The sequence below is a fragment of the Artibeus jamaicensis genome, unplaced genomic scaffold, assembly GCF_021234435.1.
Source record: "Artibeus jamaicensis isolate MK-2021 breed Jamaican fruit bat unplaced genomic scaffold, CSHL_Jam_final contig_415, whole genome shotgun sequence".
Classification (NCBI taxonomy): domain Eukaryota; kingdom Metazoa; phylum Chordata; class Mammalia; order Chiroptera; family Phyllostomidae; genus Artibeus; species Artibeus jamaicensis.
Window position 1 is genome coordinate 36,523,608 of NW_026521823.1, and position 13,318 is coordinate 36,536,925.

Consider the following 13,318-nt stretch of genomic DNA (forward strand, 5'->3'; position numbering starts at 1 on the left):
GAAAGGAAGCACACAGCAAAGGACTGGAAACAACATATGTGTCTGTGAGTGAGGGTGATTCAATTACCGCACAGCCACACGGTGAGATATTGTCCCGCTGCTAAAAAGAAGGCGGCGACTCTGTAAATACTGAAATAGGCTGATACCCAATACAGGGCGCGGTGAAAAACCGCCAGGCACAGGATGAACAGTACTTCAGTTGCCTGCGGCTGCACGACAAACCGCATTTAGTGGCTTGGAACGAATGTGCACAGCTGTTCGGTTTGGACAGGGCTCCGTCTGGAAAGCCCACTCTGTGCCACGCAGCTTGTTCTGGCCTGGGTGGCTCGGGCGAGAGGCTTCCATGCCAGCTCTCCTGTCCCAGGCCTGGCAGGCGAGGCCGGCTGCGGTCTGGAAGCTGCTGGCAAAGACCTCAGCCCTCTTGCATGGGGCCTTTCCACTGGCGGGTTGGGGACCTTGCAGCGGGTGGTCTGTAGGTTCTAACGGGCAGGTCACAGAGTGCGAGCCCAGAGGACAGGCCCCAGAGGGCAAGCACTTAGGGAGCCTGACCCTGCATCCCACTTCCTAGTTCACAGTGGGTCAAAGCCAAGTCCCATGGCCCCAGCTCAGTCAGTATGGGAGGGGATTACATAAGGACTTAAATACAGGGAGGTGTGGTTAATTGGGCAGACCACCAAAATTAGTCTGCCGCAGAAGGCTGACATTACGTGTGGAAGAAAAAGGCATGGATGCTTATGCATGCCGGGATGACCTCTGGGGGAATGGGAAAGGAACAGGGTGGGGGGGGCAGAGTGGTGGGGGTTGGGGGCTGGAGGGAGCAGGTGTCCTGCGGTCGCGGGCGGGAAGGAAGGAAGGAAGAGTTACTTTTCACCGTACAACTTCCTGTGCGTTACACATGTGCTACCAAGTTCTAATCGTTAATTTAAAAATGAAAATAAATAACATGAGTGTAAAGGAGGTTCAGAACAGTGACCTGATTGTAATAGGTATTAATTAAATACATGTTTAACTGGAAAAGATGAGGGGAAAACTAAGAAAGTATCCGAAGACATTCTCTTTAACACGGTGCCTTAATAAGCAAAAACTGCCTCCTTATATTGAGACCTAATCCTCCCTCACCCAGTCTGCTGGAAAAACACATTTCTGCCCACCTTATTTCTCTCCGTCTTGGGTCTAGCTACAACTCACCAAACCCCCAATCACAAGGCTGGCTCTTAATCCTTGGATTACTGATTCGATGTTCCTGCCAAAGGGGTGTGCAGAAGTGCTGGGAGCTATTTGTTTGTAGCAAACAATACCCAGAGGCCCCCTTCCCGACAGGCAGGTTTCTAACGACACGCAGTTACGGAGGACAAAGCTCCGAAAGTAACGACGACTTGACGAAGCACGGAGCACCTGCAGGTTATGGCCGTCTGCTGACGGTGGCCGGCTGTTCGGATAGTTCGGCCATGGGGGTACGTGTGTGCCTTCCATTCCACTCTTCAGACAACCGTTGGTGGTAAAAGCTCTCACAGAAAGAGTTCCAACAAACACGTGTGGGTTTAAGGGTTCACCGCGCAGTCACAGGTATGGGAGAGTGGGCCCAGGACAGACTCTACGCCCAGGGAGAACCTCGGGGAAGCTCTGGTGGCCCTCAATTCTCACTGCGTCATATATACTCCTCGGGGACAAACCTCTGGGACTGGTGCAGGCAGGCCCAACACCAGAGTGTGGAAGAGCTTTTGCCTGCTTTAGAATTTTTAACTATTATTATAATAGGCACTAGGATTCGAAGGGACGGGAAACACAAAGGAAGGGATGTCAGAGGAAAACCCCCAATGAATTTCTATTCTTTGCTCTCTCTCCAGGCGCCCAGGTCACATGGAATTTGCTGAGCGTGCCAGGGTTTTAAAAAATAGAAGACGGGTAAAGGAATAGAAGCTGTTGCTTCACCGAGAGGGGCAAGGAAAGGAGACTATGACATCCAGGTAGGCCAGCCTGGTATGAAGAACTGGGGACGGCGTGGCCGGTTTGGATGGAAGTTTTCAAAGCCAGGCTGAAATGCAAAGGCCCAGAAACGGCAGGCCTTGCAGAAAAGAACTGTGGTCACAAGTCAAAGTGCCACCACACACACCATGGAGACCTGGCCACTTGTGCCACCTCTCAGTCCCACCCGGGTCCCCTTACACAGGGCACCACCTGCCCACTTGCCCTTGAGACTTCTTTCACTCTGAAGGGTTACACCTTTAACCACTTACAAGCCAAACACATTATGCCTGCATGCAGCTTTTCCCCTACAGAACCTCCATCCCAATAATAATGCATGAATAACATAAGAAATAAATGGAGAGTTCTATGCTCCCGAACTCTCGCAAATCCAAAATACAGAAAAGCCATGATAGTTTCCGTACGTACACACGCCCAGTGATAGCACACGGTTAATCATTCTCAGTGCTATTTTATGAGGATGACATCCCACGTCCCTGACGCTCACCGTGACTCCATCTGCAGGTGTTCTTATCACCATTTTACTGCCGAAACAGACTCACAGACTTATCCAAGGCCACGCATCCATTTCAGCAACAGCTGGAATTTAAATGACACCAGCTCAAAGTCTAGCATGCTCTTTAAAAACAAGTTTGGAGGTTACTTTTTCTTTTTAGTCATGCTAACTATAGGAAGAGGCTACCATGCGGACGAGGAGAGGAGAGCCCAGAAAAGCAGCCTCAGAGCAGCGCGGTCCGGAGCGAGTGCAGCAGCCGGCCGCCTGCGAGCGCGCCTGGCCTGCCGCCCTCGGGGTCTGCCCCCTCTGGCCGTCTCTGGACCTTCAGAACACGCAGGGCAGAGACCAGTGTTTCCTCAGGTCTGTCTCTTCAACACTCTGACTCCAATGCGCTCAGGGCAGCCCCAGGAGCAGAGCTGGCAGGACACATGTCACACCTGCATGCGTGCAGACTCACAGGGGTACATACATGTAAGTAATAGTCCGTAAGTCTGAGGCTATTTATGGGTAAGCGAGGAAATCCTGATTTTTTACTCTTTATATACAGGGTGGGGCAAAAGTAGGTTTACAGTTGTTCGTATAGAAAACAATGACAATCAATAAATAATAACATATGAATAATATAAGAAATAAATTGTGTTTCCATGTACTCACAACTGTAAACCTACCTTTGCCCTACCCACCTGCATTTTCCAATTATCAAAATTTAAATTAAAAAAAAAAACAAACCATGCCCTGGCTGGTGTGGCTCAGTGGATTGAGCCCTGGCCTCTAAACCAAGGGGTTGCTGGATCGATTCCCAGTCAGGGCACGTGCCTGGCTTGTGGGCCAGGTCCCCACTTGGGGGCATGTGAGAGGCAACCAACTGATAAATGTCTCGCACATCAATGTTTCTCTTCCTGCTTCTCGCTCCCTTCCCCTCTCTCTAAAAATAAATAAATAAAATCTTTACAAAAATTAGTGTACCTATTCCCACACACGCTCACAGCAATATTTATTATTCTGCCACCCTGCTGAGCCTGCTAATGCATGGTGGGGCGGGGGGGGGAGGGGAGGGGGGAGGGAGCCTTCCCCAGGCTTCATGTTTTCACCAGCTATGCCTTAAAAGAAGGCACAGCTTTCTTTTAAGAAAAGAAAATTCCCCCTCCTGGCAGTCCAAAACACAGAAGAAACTCACAGCTCACTCAACACCATGATCTCCATCTAAACGGTACACGTAAGAATGTAAAATAGAAGCACAGAAAACCACTAATCACAGCCAGGGCTGCGAAGTGTTTTCTTACTCACAGGGGCTGCCTGCACCTCTGTGAGCCGGGCTCCTGCAAGCCCTGTTCACGGTAAGTCAGCCACTCTCCCGTTCGCAGGTATTTTCATAACTCCGTCTCGGCCGGGACATTACACAACACTTCCAACTCCCCAGTAGACCAGCAAGGGGCGCGTCCTGGAAGGTCCAGGATTAAATGTCTGGCAAATTACCTAACTCTCCATCTCAGCTCACGGTCTGAGAAAAGGGGATGGTGACTTAAACTGGGGTGATGATGAAATGAAGTGACATGAGCAAGTCCCTTCCCCATACCAAGGGCTAAGTAAGCTGGCTCTCAATAGACCCACAGTTGGATCCTAACAGACTTTGAGTGGGACCCACTGTCAACCACGAACACACTCAACTGTCCCTGACGCCCAGTTCATCGTCGTGAACCGGCCACCACAAAGCCCCCCTCCCGGGATAATTTAATACTTTCTAAAAATAATCCTAAATTTGAAAGTGGAGCCATAAATAAAACTGATGATGGAGATGTGTATGTGCGTAACTGTCCACAAACTAGGAAGTAAAAAATACTATGTACGACAAAAAAATACATGTATGTCCACACACAAGTTCACATATAAACACCCATATTCATTGGTATAAAGGGAGAATAGCTGGGGCACTAGGTTGCTTTTATTTCTTTATACTTTTCTGTATCCCTCACGTCTCACCTTAAATTTATTTTGTATAATAAACATGCATTACTTTTATAATCAGAGCTTTAAAAAATAGCCACAGCTGAGCTCAGACATTAACTGGCTGACACGGTTCTACCAGACACAGAGAATCAAACATGGCTCCGAGGTGGGAATTCTAGTGAAAATCTTAATTTTGGCAGAAAATAATATCTTGTGTTTATACAGCACCCTACAAAGTGTTTCCACAGTCCTGTGAGGCGGGACCTAGCCTTCCACTTGGCAACGAGGAACATGAAGCTCAAGGAGTCCCAAGGTCAGCCACCGGGCCCAGAGCGGGGCCCAGGCCTGCGGGAGACCACAGCGGCCCCTAGACCTGGGAGCTGAGTACTGGCCACCAAAAATCATCAGAGTTTCACATTCAAATAACTGACGTAGAAGTCTGGATGTTTTAAAGAAGTGCTCTCAAGCATTTTCAAAAAAAAAATCTGCTATTTTGCTATCTTAGACACTGAGATAAAAATATAAAGCTGACCGTGAACTGCATAAATGCACATTTATACACCTCTTTCTACATAAATCCATTGCATAGTACAAATTCAAAATCTCTTTTCACAAAATTCCTCTTAGTTCTGGGGACTTTTTAAACAACTAACACGACAAAAAAACAAAAATAACCCCCTAAAGGGCACAACACTTATGAAAACTTCCCTAGGTATCTAACCAGCCTTTCTCCCACCAGCACAAGGTGATGAAAGAGCCCCCCCCAGGCCACCAGCCCCACCAGGAACTCCCGCTAAAACACACCATTTTCACAAGATGTTATGCTGCCTTGCTTCTGAATGTCACCAAGCTTTCATTTGCTTAAGAGCAGCTTCATCCTAAAGCAACATTTTCAATGTATTTATTGAGTCAAAACAGGGAGGTTAGTAAAATCAGGTACCCATTTTTTCAAAAAAGGTGGGGGAGATCCACTTTTGTCTGATTTGCATTTTGGAAAATGTATGCTCTCCAAACGTTTATAAAAGGCTTATAAAAATATCCTGAAAATACGAAGCAATAAAAAACCAAGATTCATCCGCCGTGGACTTCACCTCTAGAGACTTCCCCCTGACTGCGGGCCTCAGTGGTGCGTTCATCCTCTTATGCGCACACCCCCTCCCCTGCCTGACCCGCACCCCACCCTCAGGTGGAAGAAACCTCCATCTGCGAACCGGACACAACACCCCCCACCCCGACCCACCCCCAGCTTTCAGCCCTTCTGCAATGGCACTGACCTGAGTCCCGTTCGAAACCTGCTGGGAAAATTCTCCCTCCTCTGCTGGGGAAGAGCCTTCCTCCAAGGACCGGGGTCTGGGGGTGCCCCTGGCTGAGGGGCTCCTCCTGAAGGACCACCGCTGGTGGACAGAGAGCAGCTTCACCTGGGAGCCACGCAGAGTCGCCAGGAAGGACCACTTAGGGCTCCGGGGCGGCTCAGCCCCAGCTTTCTCCATCGCTGTGTCCAGGGTCACACCTTCACCAGACTACTTGGTCACCTTAGAAGGCAATGCTTCCAAAGTGTCCCACTACCTAGCAAAGGGGAAGGCACCTTCTCAGCCCTGTGGGACCCCGCTGGGCTCCCGAGCCAGCCCGAAAAGGCTGCTGGTGTCTGCAGTCTGGCGGGCAGCGAGCTGGGCAGGCCGCACACCAGTGTGTGTACCTGCTCGTTCGCTCATCACACTGCTCTCCGCACGGGGACTCTGCACACGGCCCACAGGTACCCACGCCCAGGCTGCTGGGACACCTGGAGGCAGGGCCAGGAGCCCAACGTGAGGCTTCCTTCTGGCCACGTGCCCATCCAAAACCCAGCCCAGAGGCAGGGGAGAAAAGCTGCTTTGGATTACCAGACTTCCAGCACCTTCCTGCAATACCTTCAGCCGCCTGCCCCGCAGCTCCAGGCCTGTGGGTGTGCAGAGCACTAGGGCAGAGAAGTACTTCCCGGGCAACGTGACTTGAGTTTTCAAGGCATGAGAAAGCTCTGTGTCTCCTGCAGCTCTTTGCTCTCGGACCGGTGGCTTGACCTCAGTAAGAACTGAGTGCAGAAACTCACGGGGTAGCAAGGCTTTTCCGTGGTTTGTATGTGGCAGAACAGCCAGGCGCGGACATGCCATTCAGGCTTCTCAGGTGCCCCTTGTTCCACAGGAGGATTAAGAGAGACACTAGACCGTGTGGTAAAGGGGTGGCCGCCTTCTCCTCCGGGGGCAGCACTGGCTCCTTTCCCACCCCCGCCCCCACCCCTTCGCAGACAAGGGGGAGGCGATGGCCTCCTCCCCCCCACCAGGCACAGCTCCCCCAGCCACTAATCCTGGCAACACCTCTGGGAGCGCCCGCACTGAGGAGCAAATCGAGCGGGTTGATGAGAGAGCCACTCCGTGTTCTTCCATGTTACTTGCCCCCTGCCCTCCCAACAAGGTGCTGCTGGGAGGGGGGTGTGACGGGGGGGGGGGTGCATCCGGTGAGGACATTTAGAACACATCCCTTCTGCCCCAGGCTACTGGGGAGCCTGCCCCCAAGACCCTTCCTCCTCAAGGACCCCTGACCAAGAGATGGGCTCTTCCCAATTCTTCTGCCTCCCGGGCTCTCTGTGGGGACGTGGCCCCTTGCTGGCCCCACTTCTGGAACAAGCGCTGGAACAAGCCAACTCCAAAGGGGGCCTGGGTTGGCATCCCTTCTTCCTTGTGCCAAAAATCAACCTGCCTCCTGCTCCAGGAAATGCCGTTCAAATCCGAGACCGGGAGGGAGGTTTGATGCCAAGGGCCTCAGGCCCCCGCCCCACGAAGAAGCCAGCACAGAGGGGCCTGGGCCCGGCCCGTTTCCGTCTGGAGACCACGCAACTCCTGCTGGCTCACCTCTGCCCTTCCCCTTTCCCGACAGGCTTTGTTGGGAGGTGCGGACGCCTGCTGGCCCCTCACGGCTCCTTTACTGTAGGCCTTCCAGATAGATACCCGAGGCCGACCTCCTTAAGCACCAGATTTTTAAGAAACTTTTTTGTCATTTTGAGTGGAAACCCCCCTGAAAGTGTCATTTATCTTTTTACTGCCCTTTTTCTTTTTAATCTTCATCTAAGGATACATTTATTGGTTTGAGGTACAGGGTGGGGAGAGAGAGACAGAGACAGACAGAGGAACATGGACTGGTTGCTTCTCGTACACACCCTGTCCAGGGATTAAACCCACAACCTACATGTGCCCTGACAAGGATCGAACCCACGACCTTTTGGTGCACAGGACGACGCTCCAACCGGTGGAGCCACCAACCAAAGCTCTACTGTTTTTTAAAATATGAGTCACCACCCCTCTTTCAACTTTCCCTTGGGGATGTGAGATCACACAGGAAACCTCTTCTGTGCTGTAGCAATGAACCGTGTGTACGGAAGGTGCGTTGGCACTATGCGTCCCAAGTGCTTTTGAAAAGTCCATCCCCTTGGCACTGTGAGCTGCAGAAAAATGTAAACACTTCACCGTAAAACACTGCCTTCTCCTAAATGGGCACTCGGACCCGGAACACGGCCAGACAAAGGAGGCAGGGCCCCGGTTAAAAAGGGCATGAAGTTCAGATTCATGAAGACTCTGTCCTGTGGGCCGGGGAAGATCGTCGGCTTTTAAGCAGAGGACTTACATCCGTGACTGCACCTGAGGCTCAGAAATACGGTTTGGGACAGGACACCGGAGCCTCGGGGGAGGTTACAAGGAGCAAAGAAGTTCATGGAGGGGGAGGATGAGCACGTGAGGGGTCCTCCAGGCTCGGCACCAACTGATGACAGCTGGTGACACAAAAGGGGGCCCGGGGGGGTGGCGATGCCACTTCCAGTTTGGCAGAGATGAGGCGAAATGGGGGGGCGGGGAGCACGTCTGGGGGGAAATGGTGTTTTCCCTTTGTTCCCATAGAAACAGCCAGGACTCCAGCCACTTTCCCAGACTCCTCTTTCTGGCTCCTTCCCCTGTCCTCACTCCTGACCCCCAGGTGGCCTTGCAGCCCCACCTAATCCTCCTTATCCTTTAAGTCCCGCCTCTCCTCAAAGGCCCCCCCCCCCCACTCTGGCCTCCAGCACCCGTCCTGTCCAGGCCACCGGCTGGCGGCCTTCAGATCCGCACACCGGAGGACAAGCCTTCTCCCTCCGCCCTGGTTGGGCCACACTCATCATGCATGCGGAGCGTGTGCTCAGCACCCGGACACCCTGCAGGCTCCCCGAGACAAGGTTCTTCCGCCTCCTCTGCCCACAGACCTAACACGGTGACGAACGAGCGCGGCTGCTACACAGACGTTGGCTGAGCTGGACGGCAGGCAGACGAGAACGTGCGTTCCACCTGGAACCTCCAGGTCTGTGGAGGCCCTCATCACAACGTGAGGGCAACCCCCTCACCTCTCCCGCATCCCTCCTGCAACTGCAGGTCTTCACGCACCTCCTTCCACAGTGTTAATTCTGCCTCGCGCACGTGCACATCCTATTTCCCAAAGTAAAATTCACCTTGTGTACCTCCGACCCACCTCCCCAGTTCCTGCGACTCTTTTCTGTGTAAAAATGAAAATCCCTTTGCAACCTGAGGAGCCTGGGCCCGAGGCAGATGGGCAGCTCCTGTTACCAGGAGCCTCCGGGACAAAGGACCCTATTTGGAGGGAGGACATCTGAGTCAAGTGTTTCGACACTCACAAAAACGCGGGCTCAGCCCTGCAGAGGCTAGCTCGGGGAGGCGCTCAGAAACCCCCGGGGCCAGTCCTCCAGACAGCAGGAGTCCAGGATCCTGGGACTGGACGGAATGAAAGCCTCCCACTAAGCCGCTTGCTTTCGGGAAGCCGTGGCCCGGAGGGCTTCCTTACGGAGAGGAAGAGGAGAATGAAGAGCCTGTGCTTCACCACAGGGCAGAATATTAATAAATACATACAATTTAGAGCCTGAGAGCCAAATATTTAAGCGCTACGCACAAAAGAAGACACTTGCTGCCCTCAGGACTTTATTAGCAAGTTAGGGGAGAAGAACCGTAGAGGACAGTATTAAAATACTGAAAAGTCGTCCACACACCAGGTGCTGGGATGGGGGAGGGGCTGCTGCAGGCCCCCCCGGGGCCCCGGAAGATTTGCCCACAGCAGGACTGGTGGGCCCTGGAGGTCTGCGTGGCCACTCAACACTCCTCCAGGACCTGGCGGCTTCAGAACTACAACCGTTAGCCCCGTGTGAGGTCCACACCAGCCCACTGACCGGAGGAGACAAACACACAAAGAACACCCAGGCAGGCTCACTAGCCAAAGTGCTCCTAAACCAAGTGCACTCGGATGAACACCCTGGGTGGGGGGGAACTACAGTGGTTCTGAACTAACGAGATTTGGACAGGGCCACCCAGAGACACGGAGGCCGAGATCATCAAAGTGTAAACGCCAGGGCTTGGATTCCATGGCTGCCACCTGCACCTTCGACCTCCTGGCCACCCTCTTCTCCTGGTGCCCGCCTGGCTCAGCTCCGACACTGGCTGCCTCCACATGCCAACAGACCCCGAGTCTGTCTCCCTGGGGTCCAGCAAGGACGCAGCAAACCACACGAAGGCATCCGGCCATGCTGGCTGGTGATGATGGACAGGGAGGGGGTTCTGGTGCCGCCAGAAATGCGGCCACCTCTGCCCAGTCCTCTCCGTTCTCTTGGATGGTGACCCAACACCTCCCAACACCTCCCAACACCTCCCTGTCCTCAGACAGAACCCTCCCCTCCCCGCCCTTCGAGCCGCCCTGATAAGCCTGCTCCTGCTGCACTGAAACAACAGGAGCAGCCAGAAGAGGACCTGCAGACACCTCCCCCACCGCCTGGGCGGGTGGCTCTCCCTGCCCAGGCAGCTGTCCCTGCTCCCCGGCCGGCCTCCGCATGCCCATCCCTTCCGGTGTCCCCCCTAGCCCCCCAACCTCGGGAGTGGCTCTGGCTCGGCCCTCGGATCTAACTAGTAGAATTATTGGTAACAAGTAGAATTACCACCTACAGCCAACAACTCCCAGACTCCACACTTACTGACCAAATGCTGAAACAGCACCTCCTGTTGGATATGTATCACGCATCTCCGACATTAACTTGGCTACAACTGAGCTCCCAATATTCTACCCCCTCCCTGCTTCTTCATCTCAGTAAAGGCAACTCCTCCTCTCACGTGCCAAGCGGAAGCCTTGGATTCGTTGTTGATAAGAATCATTTCCTTTCAAACCACAGGTAGATAGTGTCCAGCAAATCCTGTCAGTTCTAGCTTCAAAATACACCCAGCACCTAACCCCTTCTTCGTGCCACCACGTCAAGAACGTGCCGGCGCCGGAGGACCTGCGCCACCACCAGCGCTGGAACAAGGAAGGTACGGCCACCGGCTGAATCCCTGACCACCGGGCTCCCTCTTATCAGGAGCGCCTGACGCAGGGCCGCCAGCGTCCTGCTGGAAGCCCGTGGAACCCTCACTGCCCCTCCCCTCTCCCTGAGCTTTTCCCCAAAACAAGGTCCACACATCTCCCAGACAGAGAGCATTGTCTTGCATACACCTATACCCTGGCCACCGGGGAAGATCAGCAGGGTGACCCACCCTGGATGGGCAGGGGGGTCTGCTACACACCCATAAAACCCTCCTACCCTTTCCCACGCTGCTGCAGTCTGCTGGGACTCAGCCCCCCAGATCGCAGAGCCCCGCCTCCCACAAGAGCCCTGAAGCGGACTTTCTGGCTCCCCGTCTTTTCTTAGCCGACAGCGGTCCCAGACGCGTGGAGAGCTCACCTGCATTGTTAAAATAACCTCTGAAGGGAGCCCCGGCTTCCACTCTTCCCAACTCGAAACTGGGAAATGCCCTTAAAAGGAAGTCAGATAAGGACAACTCTCCAAAACCCCCCTGGGGCAGTTCCTTATACTTGGAGTGAAACCTAAATTCCTTCAAATGACCTAGAGAACCTTCTAGAATCTGCCCCATCATTAGGTTTCCACCTATCCTCACACCCCTCATTCTCGCTCACTCTGCTAAAACCACTCTGATCTTTTGGTTCCTGGAACAAAGCAAGGCCCGCGCCTGCCTCAGGGCCTTTGTACTGGCTGCTTCCTGGTTTAGAACCGTTCCTTTCCCAACACCCCATACTGAGACCACCCCCTTCCTCAGCTCCTCAGGGTCTGCTCAGATCTCAGTGGCTTCCTCTCATTACCCTGTTTACATTTCAAACATTCCCCACTCACTATGGTATCCTTTCCTAATTAATTTCCCCAGAACACTCAACTACCATCTGATAAAAGATATATATTTCGCTTGTTTGTTTATTGTCTCCCAATCAGGATGTAAGATTCACAAGTGCAGCATTTCCGTATTTTCTTCCCTCGGAGCTGCATTCCCAGCACTCACATGGTGCTTATACTTAAGTTTCTCAATAAACATTTAGTGAGTGAATCAATGGCAGAGAATGCCTAACAAAAACGTATTTGTCTGCTATAAACACAGATCAGAACGTGATCAGTGCTATAAAACACTAAACTTTCAGATGAATGTTCAACATTTCATTCTGAAGATGCCCCATGCAGCGCTGGCCCTCCCCTCCCTTCACTTACCCCTTTTTCTTGCCCTCCGAGCCAGGAGTCTAAACTCCAACACTGCCAAGAGCGGGCATAATGACCTAAATGAGCAGGGGAGTACTTCGTAACAACTTTAACATAGTAACCTGTGGCCCAACATTTGGATTTTGGCAGCTTCAGCTCTGAAACTGCTTGCAAGGCTCGGCTTTGCCCTTTTGGCTCTGAAACCGCCTGCAGAGCACACAGCTCGCCTGGGCTCACTGTCCTGTCTGATAAATCGTATTCCTTGCATGACCCCTGAGAAATAACAATCCCTGTACTATAACTGTGTGATGGAGGAAAAAACCCCCCTAACATTGCCTTTTTGTTCTAAAGGCCTGCGCTAAAACCAGGGCTTTACTAAGTGCTCGATCATATACTACCCATTGTTCTTGCCTCAAAACCCTACTTGCTTGACCACTGAGTCAGCTCCGTGTGCGGTCTTGTTTCCCCAGGACACAGCTCTTAGATCATCAGCTCCTTCCTTACAACTTGTGCCTCTAAAAACCTTGTTCCATCTCCTCCATTTTGGAGCGTATTCTCAGTTCATGCCAGGGGCACGTTCCTGGCTTGCAAATCATTATTTGAAATATGACAGGGGACTCAGATGTTGGAAAAATTTTAGTTTCGGATAATACCTAATAAGTTTAGCAATTAAGGCATGTTAAAAGCTATTGTTTCAGGAACTGAAGGTAGGACCGACCCCCCAGACTCCAGGAGACCAGAGGCACTTCCACCTTTGTGCCTCCGGAGGACTGCACACCCTCAAGAAGGCACCTGAGCTGCTGTGCTCCAGGGTGAGATGCCCACCACCCAGGGCACAGATGAAGGCTGCGGCTCTCCATCTGTTTAACTTTCCCCTGAATTCCAAACCCCTAACCTACACTCTTCTTCTCCTTATCAAAAGGGTCAGTTTAAAATAGAATTTAAGACGGTCTGTTCGGGTACAAACCCACCGTCCTCTCAGATGGCTGGCCATCTGAATAAAGTGTCCACAAAGACTCGACCCCCGTCTCTGCTTATTGGTCCCGGTGGTGCCAGGCATCGCGAAGGCCGACTTTTCGGTTTCACAAGGAGCCCCTCACTGTTACCTTGTGGCCCTCACGTGCTATAAGTGTTCACTGTTAACTCTCCTGCACCCACCAATGCGAAAGAAGTATTTGTTTCTTCATTTTACTCTTTATCCAATCCCAGAGACTTCCCTGCTTTGCTTTCACCCACCTCCCTAATCTGCCACCAAAGAATTTCATGTAACTCTCTTGACGTCTCCTCCTCCGACTGTAAGGTACAAAGTGAACAGCAGC

General features: G+C 52.4%; 1 protein-coding gene across 2 annotated transcripts in view; it reads right to left on the bottom strand.

Annotated features, from left to right (window-relative positions):
• The window catches only part of ATP7B (ATPase copper transporting beta), a 51,369-nt gene that overhangs the window by 34,334 nt on the left and 3,717 nt on the right, over nucleotides 1-13,318 (bottom strand). The window lies entirely within an intron of this gene.